Here is a 20,686-nt window from a genome sequence, read left to right as displayed (position 1 = left end):
AAGAGGTTACTAAAAACTGTCAGCCTTAAGGTTCACATTTTTATGCAGAGGGCTTTTTAAAAGAATAGAATTTTGATATTGATGTAATATATACCTCACTATGTAAAACAAAAGGCCAGAGAGGTAGATGAAGACATGTTGATAGATGTAGAAGTCCCAGTGTCAAAGGTGTGTGCATTCCAAAAGGCAGGAACAAGAAATGAGGAGTGAAATGCTTCAGAGGAAAGAAGACATGTCTTCACGCTGAATGAAAAACCAGACGAGTAGACTCAATGTGGTGAAACTTCAGAACAAAGAAGATAATGGTACAATTATAAAAAAAATAATGCTGAAGAAAAAAACAAGCATGCAGGCAAACACACATATGCACACAACCTAGGTTATCTACAGAGGAGAAATAATTAAAGTGGCATCAACAAAAAGTAACGAATTTGGAGAAAATACTTGAAAAATATATGAGACAAATAATTGCGATACATAATTTGTCTAAAATCCCTTAGAAGTTAATAGAAAATTATAATCACAATTTAAAAATTGGGCAAAATTTAAGTATGGCCAAGTGACAAAAGAAGAAATACACAAGGGCAAAGAAATGCAAAAAAATGCATAACTCACTAATTGTCAGGAATGTCACTGAAATGGCAGTGAGATGTCAGTTTTGCTTATAATATTGGCAAAAATATTTAAGATTCACAGTATCTAGTGTTATAAGGGTTTGAGATATTAAAGTCTCTTACACATTACTGTCTTATGAAAAGCATCTTGCAATATCTAATTAAACTGCAAAAGATTAAAATTTCTTTACTCAAGAGGTCCACTTGAAAGATTCTATTATACAGAAATATTTGCCTAAGTATGTGTATGACTCTGTGTGTGTGTGTGTGTGTCTATGTATACATATCCAAACAAGGAATTTAAATAGAGCAGTATTAGTGACCCCCAAAGTTAAAAATAATCTAAATACCCGTATGCTTATTCTTAAAATCTGTCACATACTTAATATAAATTATAACATAAAATAATACAACAGTTAAATCAAATAAGGTAAATGTATTTTTATGATAGGTGTATAAAAATGATATATATATTATACATAATATAAAGAAGACAAAATAGTACTTTTTATCTGTTTTATTCATAGTAATTTGACTTATGATATAAGTGAATATATATAAAAATACAAATATATATAAATATATATATATATACATATGAGTTTATATGAAGGCATACATATATGTAAGATCATTTGAAAATATATGCAACAATCCAGGTATCATTAGAAATTAATTTTGGCAGGGAAGTAGTTGTGGGTGTCATATATGAGTGATTTCCATTTTTATATATGTAATTCAGTGTTATTTTAAAATTGTGAGTGTATTTATTTTTATATGAAAAATATATGCTTATTATTTAATGAAGATATTTAGGGGAAAATAAATTCTACAAGTTGGGGAAGGCTTTGTGGAGACAGATTATCTTTGCTCCATATAGTGTCACCTGGGAAAACTCTATTGAGACGCAAGGATCTACCTCTAAAATGGCCTCCTTTACATGGCTGTCAAGTTAGTGCTCATTCTCAGTTGGGAGCTCAGCTACAGCTGTTGATCTGAGACCTTGTTTCTCCTCCATGTTATCCCTCCATCTGACAAGGTTGGTCATGTCACAGTAAAACAGTCTCAGAATAGTTGACGTCTCATATGGTAACTGGCATCCTGCAAAGTGAAATAGAAGAACTTGGCAAAATTTTCTTAAATCCTGGACTTGGAGATGCCAAAACAACACTTCCTCCACATTCTATTGGTCAAAGCAGTAACAGGACCAGTTTAGAAAAAAAGGGGAATGACCTATACAAGGACATGAATAAAGGGGTATATGGCTCATTGGGGGCCATCAAAGCAACAGAGTACTACAAACTGTCAAAAGATAGAGGTTGAGACTGCCAGAATAGCTGGAAAATTGAACAGGGATTGATCCAAGAGGATAGAGATCCAAAGCAGGAAGGATGCCATATCTACATATAAACTCCCTCCAGATCCTTAATTGTCCTCTGAACTGAGCAAGACCAAGGAGTACTTAGAGAAGCCAAGCAGAAAGGGATAGCTGGAAATTAGAAAAAGTGAGACAGAGATTTCAGCTGCTTCCCACTGCCAGGGAAAAAAGTGTTGGAATTTCAGTCTCACCAAGTTAGAGATTAGATAAAAACCTCAAGCTGTCTATTGAAATACCAGAAAGGCCCCAGTTTAAGAAGAAAATCTATATGCAGGCAATAGTCTCATCTTAACAAAGTATAAAAGTGAGGCTCCTCAAGATCAATGTGATTAGTCTAAATTTACTCTCTGCTAGAACACATGCCAACACACTTCAGAGGAAGATAAAAGAATCCAGAGTCTCTAAACACGTTACTCACATTTACAATAGAATGTGACTTATAGATATATTTGTATATAGATATATAGTGATATCTATATACAAATAGATATCTCTCCATCTGTTTGTATCATCTTTAATTTCTTTCATCAGTGTCTTATAATTTTCTGCATACAGGTCTTTTGTCTCCTTAGGTAGGTTTATTCCTAGATATATTATTCTTTTTGTTGCAGTGGTAAATGGGAGTGTTTTCTTAACTTCACTTTCAGATTTTTCATCATTAGTGTATAGGAATACAAGAGATTTCTGTGCATTAATTTTGTATCCTGCTACTTTACCAAATTCATTGATTAGCTCTAGTAGTTTTCTGGTAGCATCTTCAGGATTCTGTTTGTATAGTATCATGTCATCTGCAAACAGTGACAGCTTGACTTCTTCTTTTCCAATTTGGATTCCTTTTTCTTCTTTAATTGCTGTGGCTAAAACTTCCAAAACTATGTTGAATAATAGTGCTGAGAGTGGACAACCTTGTCTTGTTCCTGATCTTAGTAGAAATGGTTTCAGTTTTTCACCATTGAGGACAATGTTGGCTGTGGGTTTGTCATATATGGCCTTTATTATGTTGAGGTAAGTTCCCTCTGTGCCTACTTTCTGGAGAATTTTTATCATAAATAGGTGTTGAACTTTGTCAGAAGCTTTTTCTGCATCTATTGAGATGATCATATGGTTTTTCTCCTTCAGTTGGTTAATATGGTGTATAATGTAGATTGATTTGCATATATTGAAGAATCCTTGCATTCCTGGAATAAACCCCACTTGATCATGGTGTATGATCCTTTTAATGTGCTGTTGGATTCTGTTTGCTAGTATTTGTTGAGGATTTTTGCATCTATGTTCATCAGTAATATTGGCCTGTAGTTTTCTTTCTTTGTGACATCTGTGTCTGGTTTTGGTATCAGAGTGATGGTGGCCTCATAGAATGAGTTTGGGAGTGTTCCTCCCTCTGTTATATTTTGGAAGAGTTTGAGAAGGATAGGTGTTAGCTCCTCTCTAAATGTTTGATAGAATTCACCTGTGAAGCTGTCTGGTCCTGGGCTTTTGTTTGTAGGAAGATTTTTAACACAGTCTCAATTTCAGTGCTCATGGTTGGTCTGTTTATATTTTCTTTCTCTTCCTAGTTCAGTCTGGAAAAGTTGTGCTTTTCTAAGGAAGTGTCCATTTCTTCCAGGTTGTCCATTTTATTGGCATATAGTTGCTTTTAGTAATCCCTCATGATACTTTGTATTTCTACAGTGTCAATTGTTACTTCTCCTTTATTATTTCTAATTCTGTTGATTTGAGTCTTCTCCCTTTCTTTCTTGAAGAGTCTGCCTAATGGTTTATCAATTTCGTTTGTCTTCTCAAAGAAGCAGTTTTAGTTTTATTGATCTTTGCTATTGTTTTCTTCATTCCTTTTTCATTTATTTCTAATCTGATCTTTATGATTTCTTTCCTGCTGCTAACTTGGGGTTTTCTTTTTTTTCTTTCTTTCTCTAATTGCTTTAGGTGTAAGGTTAGGTTGTTTATTTGAGATTTTTCATGTTTCTTGAGGTAAGATTGTATTGCCATAAACTTCCCTGTTAGAACTGCTTTTACTGCATTCCATAGGTTTTGGGTTGTTGTGTTTTCATTGTCATTTATTTCTAGGTATTTTTTGATTTCCTCTTGGATTTCTTCAGTGATCTCTTCGTTATTTAGTAGTGTATTGTTTAGCCTCCATGTGTTTGTTATTTTTTCCTGTAATTGATAAGTAGTCTCATAGCGTTGTGTTCAGAAAAGATACTTGATACAATTTCAATTTTCTTAACTTTATCGAGGCTTGATTTGTGACCCAAGATGTGATCTATCCTAGAGAATGTTCCATGAGCACTTGAGAAGAATGTGTATTCTATTGTTTTCAGATGGAATGTTCTATAAATATCAATTAATTCCATCTTGTTTAATGTGTCCTTTAAAGCTTGTGTTTCCTTATTTATTTTCATTTTGGATGATCTGTCCATTGGTGAAAGTGGGGTGTTAAAGTCCCCTACTGTGATTGTGTTACTATCAATTTCCCCTCTTACGGATGTTATCATTTGCCTTATGTATTGAGGTTCTCCTATGTTGGGTGCATAAATATTTACAATTGTTTTATCTTCTTGGATTGATACTGTGATCATTATGTAGTGTCCTTCTTTGTCTCTTGTAATAGTCTTTATTTTAAAGTCTATTTTGTTTAATATGAGAATTGCTACTCCAGCTTTCTTTTGATTTCCGTTTGCCTAGAATATCTTTTTCCATCTGCTCACTTTCATTCTGTATGTATCCCTAGGTCTGAAGTGGGTCTCTTGTTGACAGCATATATACGGGTCTTGTTTTTGCATCCATTCAGCCAGTCTGTGTCTTTTGGATGGAGTATTTAGTCCATTTACATTTCAGGTAATTATCGATATGTAAATTCCTATTACCATTTTCTCAATTGTTTTGTGTTTTGTTATTGTAGGTCTTTTCCTTCTCTTGTGTCCTGACTAGAGAAGTTCCTTTAGTATTTGTTCTAAAGCTGGTTTGTTGGTGCTGAATTCTCTTAGCTTTTGCTTGTCTGTTAAGCTTTTAACTTCTCTGTCGTATCTGAATGAAATCCTTGCTGGGTAGAGTAATCTTGGTTGTAGTTTTTTCCCTTTTATCACTTTAAATATGTACTGCCATTCCCTTCTGGCTTGCAGAATTTCTGCTGAATGATCAGTGTTAACCTTATGGGGATTCCTTTTTATGTTATTTATTGCTTTTCCCTTGATGCTTTTAATATTTTTTCTTTATATTTAATTTTTGATAGTTTGATTAATATGTGTCTTGCTGTGTTGCTCCTTGGATTTATCCTATATGGGACTCTCTGCACTTCCTGGACTTGATTAACTATTTCGTTTCCCATATTAGGGAAATTTTCAACTATAATCTCTTCAAATATTTTCTCAGTACCTTTGTTTTTGTCTTCTTCTTCTGGGACCACTGTAATTTGAATGTTGGTGCGTTTAATGTTGTCCCAGAGGTCTTTGAAACTGTCCTCAATTCTTTTCATTCCTCTTTTCAAAATTCTGCTCTGCAGTGGTTCTTTGCACTATTTTATCTTCCAGGTCAGTTATCTGTTCTTCTGCTTCATTTATTCTGCTATTGAATCCTTTAGAGAATTTTTAATTTCATTTATTGTGCTGTTCATCATTGTTTGTTTGCTCTTTAGTTCTTCTAGGTCCTTGTTAAACGTTTCCTGTATTTTCTCCATTCTATTTCCAAGAGTTTGGATCATCTTTACTATCATTACTCTGAATTCTTTTTCAGGTAGACTACCTATTTCCTCTTCATTTGTTTGGTCTGGTTGGTTTTTACCTTGCTCCTTCATGTGCTGTGTGTTTCTCTGTCTTCGCATTTTGCTTAACTTACTGTGTTTGGGTTCTCCTTTTTGCAGGCTACAGGTTCATAGTTCCTGTTGGTGTTGGTGTCTGCCCCCAGTGGCTAAGGTTGGTTCAGTGGTTTGTGTAGGCTGCCTGGTGGAGGGGACTAGTGCCTGTGTTCTGGTGGATGAGCCTGGATCTTGTCTTTCTTTTGGGCAGTACCGTCTCCGGTGGTGTGTTTTGGGGTTTCTGTGAACTTATTATGATTTTAGGCTGCCTTTCTGCTAATGGGTGGTGTTGTTTTCCTGTCTTGCTAGTTGTTTGGCATAGAGAGTCCAGCACTGTAGATTGTTGGCCATTTAGTGGAGCTGGGTGTTAACGTTGAGATGGAGATCTCAGGGAGAACTTTCGCTGTTTGATATTACGTGGAGCTGGGAGGTCTCTTGTGGACCAGTGTCCTGAACTCGGCTCTCCCACCTCAAAGGCACAGGACTGACATCCGGCTGGAGCACCAAGACCCTGTCAGCCACATGGCTCAGAAGAAAAGGGAGAAAGAAAGAAAAGAAAGAAGGAAAGAAGGAAAAGAAAGAAATAAAGAAAGAAAGGAGAGAGCAACCAAACCAAAAAGCAAATCCACCAATGATAAGAAGATCTAAAAACTATACTAAAAAACCCCCAAAAAACCAAAAGAGAGAAAAAAAAAAAAAAACGGACAGACAGGACACTAGGACAAATGGTAAAAGAAAAGCTATACAGAGAAAATCAGTCAAAGAAGCATACACATACACACTCACAAAAAGAGAAAAAGGAAAAAAATATATATTTCGTTGTTCCCAAAGTCCACCACCTGAATATTGGGATGATTCGTCTATTCAGGTATTCCACAGATTCAGGGTACCTCAGGTTGATTGTGGAGATTTAATCCGCTGATCCTGAGGCTGCTGGGAGAGATTTCCCTTTCTCTTCTTTGTTTGCACAGCTCCTGGAGTTCAGCTTTGGTTTTAGCCCCGTCTCTGCGTGTAGGTCACCTGAGGGCGTCTTTTCTCTAGCCAGACAGAATGGGGTTAAAGTAGCAACTGATTAGGGGGCTCTGGCTTACTCAGGCCAGGGGGAGGGAGGGGTATGGAATGCGGGGTGAGCCTGTGGTGGCAGAGCCTGGAATGACGTTTCAATGGCCTGAAGCGCACTGTGTATTCTCCTGGGGTGTGTTCTCCCGGGTTGTATTCTCCCGGGGAAATTGTCTCTGGATCATGGGACCCTGGCAGTGGCGGGCTGCACAGGAGGGGAAGTGTGGATAGTGACCTTTTCTTTCACACAGACTTCTTGGTGGCTTTAGCAGCAGCCTTAGCGTTTCATGCTCGTCTCTGGTGTCTCTGCTGATAGCCGCAGCTCGTGCCTTTTTCTGGAGCTCGTTTAAGCAGTGTTCTGAATCCCCTCTCCTTGCGCACCCCGAAACGATGGTCTCTTGCCTCTTAGGCAGGTCCAGACTTTTTTCCAGTCTCCCTCCTGGCTAGCTGTGGTGCACTAGCCCCCTTCACACAGCCAATCCCAGTCCTTTCCCTCGGATCTGACTTCTAAAGAAGCCTGAGACTCAGCTCCCAGCCCCTACCCGTCCCAGCTGACAGGTGAGCAGACAAGCCTCTTGGGCTGGTGAGTGCCAGTCGGCTCCAATCCTCTGTGTGAGAATCACCCCGCTTTGCCCTCCACACCCCTTTTGCTGCGCTCTCCTCCATGGCTCCGAAGCTCCCCCCTCCGCCACCCACAGTCTTCGCCCGTGAAGGGGCTTCCTAGCGTGTGGAAACCTTTCCTCCTTCACGGCTCCCTCCCACTGGTGCAGGTCCCATCCCTATTCTTTGTCTCTGTTTTTTCTTTTCTCTTTTGCCCTACCCAGGTACGTGGGAGAGTTTCTTGCCTTTTGGGAAGTCTGAGGTCTTCTGCCAACGTTCAGTAGGTGTTCTGTAGGCGTTGTTGCACATGTAGATATATTTCTGATATATTTGTGGGGAGTAAGGTGATCTCCATGTCTTACTCTTCCACCATCTTGAAGGTCTCTCTGTACCGCATCTTCTTTATCCATTCCTCTGTGATGGACATTTAGGTTGTTTCCATGTCTTGGCTATTGTAAATAGTGCTGCAATGAATATTGGTGTGCATGTGTCTTTTCGAATTAGAGTTTTCTCCAGATATATGCCAGGAGTGGGATTGCTGGATCATATGGTAACTCTATTTTTAGTTTTTTAAGGATCCTCCATTTTGACAATGTTGATTCTTCCAATCCAAGAACATGGTATATCTCTCCATCTGTTTGTGTCATCTTTGATTTCTTTCATCAGTATCTTATAGATTTCTGAGTACAGATCTTTTGCTTCCTTAGGTAGGTTCATTCCTAGATATTTTTTTCTTTTTGATGAGATGGTAAATTGAATTCTTTAATTTCTCTTTCTGATCTTTTATTGTAAGTGTATAGAAATGCAACAGATTTCTGTGTATTTATTTTGTATCCTGCAACTTTACCAAATTCATTGATGAGCTCTAGTAGTTTTCTAGTAGCATCTTTAGGATTTTCTATATATAGTATCATGTCATCTGCAAATAGTGACAGTTTTACTTCTTCTTTTCCAGTTTGGATTCCCTTTATTTCTTTTTCGTCTCTGATTTCCATGCTGGGACTTCCAAAACTATGTTGAATAAAGGTGGTGAGAGTGGGCATTCTTGTCTTGTACCTGATCTTAGAGGAAATGCTTTTAGCTTTTCACCATTGAGTATGATGTTAACTGTAGGTTTGTCATATATGGCCTTTATTTGTTGAGGTGGACTCCCTCTATGCCCACTTTCTGGAGAGTTTTTATCATAAATGGCTGTTGAATTTTGTCAAAAGCTTTTTCTGCATCTATTGAGATGATCATATGGATTTTATTCAATTTGTTGATGTGGTGTATCACACTGATTGATTTGCAGATACTGAAAAACCCTTGCATCCCTGGGATAAATCCCACTTGATCACGGTATATGATCCTTTTACTGTATTGTTGGATTCTGTTTGCTAGTATTTTGTTGAGGATTTTTGCATCTAAGTTCATCAGTGCTATTGGCCTGTAATTTTCTTTTTTTTGTTATGTTTGTCTTTTCTTGGTATCAGGGTGATGGTGACCTCATAGAATGGGTTTGGGAGTGTCCCTTCCTCTACAATTTTTTGGAATAGTTTCAGAAACATAGGTGTTAACTCTTTTCTAAATGTTTGATTTAATTTGCCTGTAAGGCCATCTGGTCCTGAACTTTTGTTTGTTGGGAGTTTTTAAATCACAGTTTCAATTTCAGTATTTATGATTGGTCTCAGTATTAGGGGATTGTACCTTTCTCAGAATTTGTCCATTTCTTCTAGGTTGTCCATTTTATTGGCATATAGTTTCTTGTAGTAGTCTCTTATGATCCTTTGTATTTATGTGGTGTCTATTGTAACTTTTCCTTTTTGACTTCTAATTTTATTGATTTGAGCCCTCTCCCTCTTTTTCTTCATGAGTCTGGCTAAAGGTTTATCAATTTTGTTTATCTTTTCAAAGAATCAGCTTTTAGTTTCATTGAGTAAATTCTATTTTATAAAAAAGTAAAAAGTACCAGAAAGTTTTCATAGATAAATCGGCATTCCCCTTCAATAAATATTGAATATATAATAATAATATATAATATAAGTATATAATATTGTACATAATATATAATTCAGTATATAAGCTCTTCTACATTGTCTCAGATTGTATCTTTAAAAGTCATTAATTAGTATAATTTGATTAAAAGCCTTCTGGTGCATTTGTCTACATCACAACAACAAAATGTTTTTAAGACTAAGTATTCTTGTAGGATTGCAAGCCAGTAATATACCTCTCAAAAATTGTCACTGGAACTTATAATACTTTATTGTGTTCTATCTTGGGTCCGTGTACATTTCATGCATTTAAAAAGTTCTGAACCATTTCAAATGGCAAGTTCATTTTTCTTACTAAATTTTTTATGCAAAGTAATGGATTTCAGATTTTTTCTATGTGTATAGTAAGATGAAATTTTATGCTGAAGTTTTGAAGAGGATTTTACTATCTTCCTTTAATGATGAAGCTTGTATTAAAATGTAAATAATCATTTTGGTTTACTCAATATCATGTTATCTAATTTATTAAACAGAAGAGCCCATTTGCTATTTTTGGATCACAGTTTTGATAATGAGTACAGATTTTGTCAGACACTTACATAAAGTTTATATTCAAGTTTAGTGTATTTTCTTTGGTTTTAGTTCTATTTTACAAAATCTCTGTATCTTGGAAAAGATTAAACAATGGGCTTGCCTTCAAATATGTTTCCCATACAGTCAGCATATTTGTCACTGAAGCAAGGTCTTGACAGATTTTGAGGGTTAGGAATTTTCATAGAAAAGACTATGTATAAAACAATGATTGGTAACATGCTCCAAAAATTTAAGTCAAATGAGATTGCACTAAGGAACACTTCTCTCAGTAGAAAAATATTTCATCTAATGAAATGCTAAAAGATGTCTTTTGCCCATCGTCTCTGAAAGGAAAGCAAGTGACTATTGCTTTTTATTTTGATGCAGAAATAGAGAATTGTAGAAATAAGGGTAACAATCATTCACCTTTATATTAAACAGTGACCAAAAAAAAAAAAAAAAAAAAAAAAAAGCAAAGCAAACATATTGACTGCATTGGGCTTTAATCTGCAGAAGTGGGTTGAACTGTCCAGATGGTAGGATTGAACTGAATATTAGGCAAAAGACACTGATGCTTCTTGACAACATTGCATGGATGGTGCTGAAATGTGACTATGTAAACAGAAGGACCCCTCTTTCCCAGTCTGCTCTTCCTCTTCTCTCCTCCAGCCTCATCCAGCCTGACATTTGACAGTTGGCAGATACCTCATCCCAAGAAACAGAGCCAGATATTTGATTTGAATAATCACCCAGAAACTGTCTCACTTTAGTGCCCATGACCAACTTGTTTGCATTTTCTATTTCTTGGATTATGTGAGAATGTTTATTAAAAACTGTTGGAACTTTGGATGGGTTATCAGGTTCTGAATGAAGGAAATCAAGAGTTCTGTTTTTGGGTTTTCTCACAGGTGTAGAGTACAGCAGTGTGTTTCATTAAAAAAGAAAGTGCTTTGTTGAGAGAATTAAACTTTGAGGATTGTTGCCTTATTTGTGCTTTTGGCTTTTGCACAATCTCTAAAAATTTTCAGAGATGTCAGTTTGACAGAATTTGAAAGTCAGTAGACAAGGCTGTGATTTTTTTATGCAGCTCCTGTGTATTACATTCTTTTGTGGGTTTAGTATTGGAAATAATGCTTGTCTTTGGTACTGAGAGTGGAGACTTATGAGTTATGATGAAATAATTTAACACTATGCATTTGGGCCAAATCATCTCTATTTTAGCATGAGAGGAAGCTGTTGCTAAGGATTATTGATTAAAACCACAAGACGGGGCTTCCCTGGTGGCGCAGTGGTTGAGATTCTGCCTGCCAATGCAGGGGACATGGGTTCGAGCCCTGGTCTGGGAAGATCCCACATGCCGCGGAGCAACTAGCCCCGTGAGCCACAATTACTGAGCCTGCGCATCTGGAGCCTGTGCTCTGCAATGAGAGAGGCCACGATAGTGAGAGGCCCGCGCACCGCGATGAGGAGTGGCCCCCACTTGCCACAACTAGAGAAAGCCCTCGCACAGAAACGAAGAGCCAACACAGCCATAAATAAATAAATAAATAAATAAATAAAATTAGAAAAAGAAAAAAGTTTAAAAAAAAAAAAAAAACCACAAGACGGAGCACCAGCACAACCCCAGAGTGAGCTCCCCAACTACATAAGTATCTATGCTCCTCCAAAATCTTCATTTATTTATTCAACAAAATTTTGTTTAGCATATGCAATGTGTTCCTTCCTGTGGATACAAGAAGGAAATATAAGCCAGTCCATCTCCCAAGAGACAGATGATAAAATGGAAACAATATAGACCACCTCTGATTTCCTATCTCTAAAACAGTCAAAAAATTCAAAAATGAAATTAAAAAATAAAGCACTGACATTAGTATAAAAATTATCTAATACCTAGGTATAATCTATTAAAGATTTTCTAGACTTCTTCAAAAACCTACTAGTTATTTTTGAGATAAATTAAAGAAAATTTATATAATAGAGATGTCACATGTTCATGGATTGGAAAACTCAATATGTGTAACATTTATATTCTTCACAAATTTATTTAGAGATTCACTCCACTCTCTGTGAAAATGTCTGCATTTACCCCACATTTATCCCACTCTTGGATGTATACTCCAGAGACACCTATGTGCAGGTCTCAGGGGAAGGAGTGTGAAGGTATTTATGTTTGTGGTAGTAAAAATTGAGAGGTCACCTAGGTGCCCATTAAAGGGGAAATGAATAAGTAAAAACTGGTGGATGAATTCTTTAGAAAAAAGTGTGCATCATTTGGATACAATGAACTAGAATTATACTTAACAACATGAACAGATGTTATAACCAAATGTTGAAAGAAAAAAGTAAGAAACAGAATGAATGCTATAGAGTGAGTCTATAGCACAATACAATTTATATATATTTAAAGAGCGTACACAAAGATAATCTATATTTCTCAAAATTACATATGTATCCAAGAGCATATACCAGATATATTAGAGTGGGTGCCTATTATGGCAATAAGAATAGGGATGGGCTCAGAGATGAAGATGAAAATAAACACAAGTAAAGCCAGAGATGAGCTTTATATAGGTTGATGGTAATCATTTGCTATAAGTATAAGAGTATCTTAAGTCAACATCATTCTTTAGATAAAATATGAAAATATAGTATAAATTATTGAATAGGTGGAGGGAATCATTGGTTAAGTCCACTACTCCTGAAAATATGAGAAACATCAGGAAAAAACTGTTACTTGGACTTGACATCATGGTCTTCTTTAAAGACATCAACAAGAACAATTTCAGTAGAGTAGCAGGAGTGTAAGTCAGATTAGATGGCTATCAGGGGTGAACAGGAAGTGAAAAAGTGGTAATATCATGTGCAGAGTCTTTCATACCTATAAGACATTGCAGGGAAATTCTCTGTGAACCTCCAGGGACAAGGGGAATATGTAGAACTTTTCAAATATCTATGACTCCAAACTCCTTACCCCAGGGCTAATGTTCCAAAAAACAAGTTTTAAAAATGTTAACTTAAGCAAAGGGGTGACTGAAGTCAATTCATTTCAGTCATGAAGGGCCAGATAAATATAGATTTTTCTAAATTTAATTACAGAAATTACTACTTAAGTCTACATATATTTAATCGTCTCATTTGTTTTCATAAACTGAGATTCGGGGCAGAAAAATTTTTAATGAAAATGTAGCTCTTATCCACTTGACGAAAGGGGTGACTTCAATCACATTAGGAGGCAGCTTTTGAGAGGGGAATAGATGTAATTATGAAAAAGCAGTCATGGGCTCTATATTAGTTTCCTACAGCTGTTTTAAGAAGTCACCACCAATTTAATGGCTTAAACAATACAAATTTATTGTCTTATAGTCTTAGAGGTCAGAAGTCTTAAAATCAAGGTGTTGACAGGGCTGCATTCCATTTGGAATGTTTAAGGGAGAATTAATTTTCTTACCTTTTCTAGCATCTAGAGGTCACCTGCACTCCTGCTCATAACCCCTTGCTTTCTCCATCTTCAAAGCCAGTAGCATAGTATCTTCCATTGTCTCATTCTTTCATCTCTGCTTGCATATCATGGTGCCTTTACTAATTCTGACCTTCTGCCTGCCTTTTATAGGGACCCTTGTGCTTGCAGTGGACCCAAACTGATATTCCCAGAATATCTTATCTCAAGATCCTTAAAGTTATCATATCTCAAAATCTCTTTTACTATATAAGGTAACATATTCACAGGCTTTGGGGATTAAGATATGGACATCTTGGAGTCCATTATTATGCAAATCACAGACTCTAAAGCTGTATTTCTCTTTTCAATTGATTTTTATTTTCACCTCTCTGAGACTAAGTTTACTAAATTGAGGGAAGCATATTTTATGTTTCATTCTTTATTTGAGTTTTATAAGGATGAGTTAAAATAGTATATAAAATTACTTCAAAAGAATATATTATTCCCCCTGAGGAGAATAGAAAAAAAATTCTTTTTTATCTATCATTTCTACTTACTCTTATACAATACTATTTATGATTGTTGAATTATAAAAAGAATACAGGAGTTTTAAATGTGTTTCTATTTTCCTTTAATGTTAAATTATCTTTTCCTTCTCAATATCATTTTCACACAAATTGATAACAAATGAAATATCAAATGCTAACAAATTAGTATTTTAACTAATTAGTTGGATGGGAGGAAGGGAGTGAGAAGAGGGGGATAAAAATGAAAAGGAAGAGAGAGAAGGAGGATGAAGGAGGGAGAATATACTGAGAACATATTGGCACTATTATGCTAGGCATACCACAACCTAATTTCATTTAATCCTCACAGTAATTGAACATTACCATTTCCATTCTATAGTTTAGAAAACCCAGGCTTGGGAGAGTCACATAACTTGCCTAAGATCATAAGTAATAAATAGTTGATTAAAACTATTCTTTCTAACTTCAAAACCCATGACTTCCTACCCCACAGTGGTAAATGTTTTATGTTAAACATGTTCTGTTACTTTCCTAGGGTTTCCATAACAAATTACCACAGATTTTGAGGCTTAAAATAATAGAAAATATTCTCACAGTTCTGGAGGACAGAAGTCTGAAAATCAAGGTGTCAGGAGGGCCATGTTCCCTAAGAACACTTTAGAGTAGAACCCTTCCTTGCCCCTTCCAGCTTCTGAGGCCCCACGAGTTCCTTGGTTTGGTGCTGCCTAACTCTAATCTTTGTTACCCTCTCACAAGGCCTTCCCACCTTTGTCTCTGTGTCTTCTTTCTCTCTTTGAAACCACTTCATTGAGATACGGTTGACATTCAAAAGCTGTACCTATTTAATGAACATAACTGAATGCATTTCAGGACAGTATATACTGGTGAAACCATTACTACCATCAAGGCCATAGGTATATCCATTACCTTCCAAAGTTTCCTCCCATCTGCATTATGATGATGATGATGATGATGATGATGATGTGTGTGTTAAGAACACTTAACATAAAAGCTACTTTCTTAGAAAACTCTAAGTATACAATACTTGAGTGGGATTGTGTTCTGGTCTTACTGGTTGTTTGACCTGAAGCTTCCAACACTGGAGTTGTAGGCTATTGCATAGAGCTGGGTCTTGGTACTGAGATGAGGAACTCCATGAGACCTCAATCTAATGAATATTCCCTGGGGTCTGAGGCCCTTGTTCGTCCAGTGGTTCAGACTCGGAGTTCCCACTGCAGGAGCTTCAGCCAATCCCACTCGTTAAAAAAAGAAAGAAAAAAAAAAAGAGATGGCAAAAACATATGTCACAGATGAAGGAGCAAGGTAAAAACCTACAAGACCAAATAAATGAAGAGGAAATAGGCAATCTACCTGAAAAATAATTCAGAGTAATGATAGTAAAGATGATCCAGAATCTCAGAAATAGAATGGAGGCACAGATTGAGAAAATACAAGAAATGTTTAACAAAGATCTAGAAGAACTAAAGAACAAACAAACAGAGATGACCAGCACAATAACTGAAATGAAAATTACACTAGAAGGAATCAATAACAGAATAACTGAGGCAAAAGAACTTATTCAGTGAGCCGGAAGACAAAATGGTGGAAATAACTGCCGAGGAGCAAATAAAAAAAGAATGAAAAGAATTGAAGACAATCTCAGGGACTTCTGGGACAGCACTAAACGCACTAACGTTCGAGTTATATGGGTCCCAGAAGAAGAGAAAAAGAAAGGGTCTGAGAAAATATTTGAAGAGATTATAGTTGAAAACTTCCCTAACATGGGAAAGGAAATAGTCACCCAAGTCCAGGAAGCATAGAGAGTCCCATACAGGATAAACCCTAGGAAAAACACACCAAGACACATATTAATCAAACCAACAAAAAATAAATTCAAAGAAAAAATATTAAAAGCAGCAAGAGAAAAACAACAAATATCATACAAAGGAATCCACATAAGGTTATCAGCTGATTGTTCAGCAGAAACTCTGCAGGCCAGAAGGGAGTGGCAGGATATACTTAAGGTGATGAAAGAGAAAAACCTACAACCAAGATTACTCTACCCAGAAAGGATCTCATTCAGATTCGATGGAGAAGTCAAAAGCTTTTCAGACAAGTAAAAGCTAAGAGAATTCAGCACCACCAAACCAGCTTTACAACAAATGGTAAAGGAACTTCTCTAGGCAGGAAACACAGGAGAAGTAAAAGACCTACAAAAAAAACCCCAAAACAAGAAAATGGTAATAGGAATATACATATCGATAATTACCTTGAATGTAAATGGATTAAAAGCCTGAACCAAGAGACACAGACTGGCTGAATGGATACAAAAACAAAACCCATATATATGCTGTCTACAAGAGACTCACTTCAGACCTAGGGACACATACAGACTGAAAATGAAGGGATGGAAAAAGATATTCCATGTAAATGGAAATCAAAAGAAAGCTAGAGTAGCAATATTTGGATCAGATAACATAGACTTTAAATAAAGACTGTTGCAAGAGATAAGGAGGGACACTACATAATGATCAAAGGATCAATCCAAGAAGAAGTTATAACAATTATAAATGTTTATGCACCCAACATATGAGCACCTCAATACATCAAATGCTAACAACCATGAAAGCAGAAATCAACAGTAACACAATAATAGTAGGGGAATTTAACACCCCACTTACACCAATGGATGGATCATCCAAACAGAAAATAAATAAGGAAACACAAGCTTTAAATGACACAATAGACCAGATAGATCTAACTGATATTTATAGAACATTCCACCCCAAAGTGGCAGAATACACGTTCTTCTCAAGTGCACATAGAACATTCTCCAGGATAGATCACATCTTGAGTCACAAATCAAGCCTTGGAAAATTTAAGAAAATTGAAATCCTATCAAGCATCTTTTCTGACCACAACACTATGAGATTGGAAATCAATGACAGGAAAAGCACTGTAAAAAACTCAAATAAGTGGAGGCTAAAAGGTGTGCTACTAAATAACCAAGAGATCACTGAAGAAATCAAAGAAGGAATAAAAAAAATACACAGAAACAAGTGACAATGAAAACAAAATGACCCCAAACCTATGGGACACAGCAAAAAGCAGTTCTAAGAGGGAATTTTATAGCAATACAATCTCACATCAAGAAACAAGAAAAATCTCAAATAATCAATCTAACCCTACACTTAAAATAACTAGAGAAAGAAGAACAAAGAAAACCCAAAGTCAGTAGAAGGAAAGAAATCATAAAAATCAGAACAGAAATAAATGAAATAGAAATGAAGAAAACAAAAGCAAAGGTAAAAAAAACTAAAAGTTTGTTCTTTGAGAAGATAAACAAAATTGATAAACCCTTAGCCAGCCTCATCAAGAAAAAAAGGGAGAGGATGCAAATCAATAAAATTAGAAATGAAAAAGGAGAAATCACAACTGACACTGGAGAAATACAAAGCATCATAAGAGACTACTACAAACAACTATATGCCAACAAAATGGACAAGCATGAAGAAACGGACAAATTCTTGTAAAGGTACAATTTTCCAAGACTGAACCAGGAAGAATTAGAAAATATAAACAGACCTATTACAAGTAATGAAATTGAACCTATAATTAAAAATCTTCCAACAAACAAAAGTCCAGGACCAGATGGCTTCACAGGTGAATTCTATCAAACATTTAGAGAAGAGCTGACACCTATCCTTCTCAAATTCTTCCAAAAAATTGCAGAGAGAGGAACACTCCCAAATTCATTCTACGAAGCCACCATCACCTGATACCAAAACCAGAAAAAGATATCACAAAATAAGAAAATTATAGACCAATATCACTGATGAACATAGATGCAAACATCCCAAACAATATACTAGCAAACAGAAACCAGCAGCACATTAAAAGGATCATGCACCGTGATCAAGTGTGATTTATCCCAGGGATGCAAGGGTTCTTCAGTATATGCAAATCAATCAATGTGATAGACCACATTAACAAATTAAGGAATAAAAACCATATGATCATCTCAATAGATGCAGAAAAAGCTTTTGACAAAATTCAACACACATATTTGACAAAAACTCTCCAGAAAATGGGCATAGAGGGAACCTACCTCAAGCTAATGAAGGCCCTATATGACAAACCCACAGGAAACATCATACTAAGTAGTGGAAAACTGAAAGCATTTCCACTAAGATCAGGAACAAGACAAGGATGCTGACTCTCTCCACTCTTATTCAACATAGTTTTGGAAGTCCTAGCCACAGCAATCAGAGAAGAAAAAGAAATAAAAGGAATACAAATTGGAAAAGAAGTAAAACTGTCACTGCTTGCCGATGACATGATACTATACATAGAAAATCCTAAAGATGCCACCAGGAAACTACTAGAACTAATCAATGAATTTGGTAAGGTTGCAGGATAGAAAATTAATATACAGAAATCTCTGGCATTCCTATACACCAACAATGAAAAATCAGAAAGAGAAATTAAGGAAACACTCCCATTTACCATTGCAGCCAAAAGAATAAAATACCTAGGAATAAACCTGCTTAAGGAGGCAAAAGACTTGTACTCAGAAAAGTATAAAACACTGATGAAAGAAATCAAAGATGATATAAACAGATTTAGAAATATACCATGTCCTTGGATTGGAAGAATCAGTATTGTGAAAATTACTATACTACCCAGATTCAGTGCAATCCCTATCAAACTACTGATGGCATTCTTCACAGAATTAGAACAAAAAATTTTACAATTCGTATGGAAGCACAAAAGACCCCAAAGAACCAAAGCAATCTTGGGAAAGAAAAACATAGTTGGAGGAATCAGGCTCCATGACTTCAGACTATACCACAAAGCTACAGTAATCAAAACAGTATGGTACTGGCACAAAACCAGAAATATATATCAATGGTACAGGATAAAATTCCCAGAGATAAACCCACCCACATATGATCACCTAATATACAACACAGTAGGCAAGAACATACAGTGGAGACAAGACAGCCTCTTCAATAAGTGGTGCTGGGAAAACTGGACAGCTGCATGTAAAGAATGAAATTAGAACAATACCTAACACCATACACAAAAATAAACTCCAAATGGATTAAAGACTTAAATGTAAGATGAGACACTATAAAACTCTTAGAGGAAAACATAGGAAAAACAGTCTTTGACATAAACCACAGCAAGATCATTTTGACCCACCTCCTAGAGTAACAGAAATAAAAACAAAAACAAACGGGACTTAATTAAACTTAAAAGCTTTTTTTTAAAAAAATTAATAAATTTATTTATTTATTTTTGGCCTCATTGGGTGTTCGTTGCTGCATGCAGGCTTTCTCTAGTTGTGGCGAGCAGGGGCTACTCTTCGTTGTGGTGCACAGGCTTCTAATTGCGGTGGCTTCCCGTAATGTAGAGCATGGACTCTAGGCCCACGGGCTGCAGTACTTGTGGCTCATGGGCTCTAGAATTCAGGCACAGTAGTTGTGGCACATGTGCTTAGTTGCTCTGTGGCATGTGGGGTCTCCTCACACCAGGGCTCCAACCTGTGTCTCCTGCATTGGGAGGCGGATTCTTAACCACTGAGCCACCAGGGATTCCCTAAACTTAAAAGCTTTTGGACAGCAAAGGAAACCATAAACAAGAGAAAGAGACAACCCTCAGAATGGGAGAAAATATTTGCAAATGAATCAACAGACAAAGGATTAATCTCCAAAATATACAAATAGCTCATGGAGCTCAATATCCAAAAAAACAAACAATCCTTTAAAAAATGGGTGGAAGACCTAAATAGACATTTCACTAAGGAAGACTTACATATGGCCAAGAGACACATGAAATGTTGCTCAACATCACTTATTATCAGAGAAATGAAAATCAAAACTACACTGAGGTATCTGCTGGTCAGAATGGCCATTATCAAAAAATCTAGAAACAATAAATGCTGGAAAGCGTGTGGTAAAAAGGGAACCCTACTGCACTATTGGTGGGAATGTAAACTGATACAACCACTATGGAAAACACTATGGAGTTTCCTTAAAAAACTAAAAATAGAACTACCATATGACCCAGCAATCCCACTCCTGGGCATATACCCTGAGAAAACCATAATTCAAAAAAGACATGTACCACAATGTTCATGGCAGCACTATTTACAATAGTCAGGAGATGGAAACAACCTAAATGTCCAATGACAGATGAATGGATAAAGAATATGTGGCACATATATACAATGGAATGTTACTCAGCCATAAAAAGAAACGAAATTGTGTTATTTTTAATGAGGTGGATGGACCTGGAGTCTGTCATATAGAGTGAAGTAAGTCAGAAAGAGAAAAACAAATACTGTATGCTAACACATATATATGGAATCTAAAAAAAAAAAATTGTACTGGTGAACCTAGTTGCAGGGCAGGAATAAAGAGGTAGGCATAGAAAATGGACTTGAGAACATAGGGTGAGGGGTAAGCTGGGGCAAAGAGAGAGTAGCATCAACATATGTACACTACTGAATGTAAAATAGTTGGCTGGTGGGAAGAAGCATCATAGCACAGGGAGATCGGCTTGGTGCTTTGTGACCACGTAGAGGAGTGCGATAGGGAGGGTGGGAGGGAGGCTCAAGAGGGAGGGGATATGGGGACATGTGTATACATGTGGCTGATTCACTTTGTTGTGAAACAAACTAACACAGTATTGTGAAGCAATTATACTCCAATAAAGATCTATTAAAAAA

Source organism: Mesoplodon bidens, assembly GCF_964165515.1.
Source record: "Mesoplodon bidens genome assembly, chromosome: 5".
Taxonomy (NCBI): Eukaryota; Metazoa; Chordata; class Mammalia; order Artiodactyla; family Ziphiidae; genus Mesoplodon; species Mesoplodon bidens.
The sequence above is the reverse complement of the archived record's forward strand: the minus strand, read 5'-3'. Positions refer to the sequence as shown.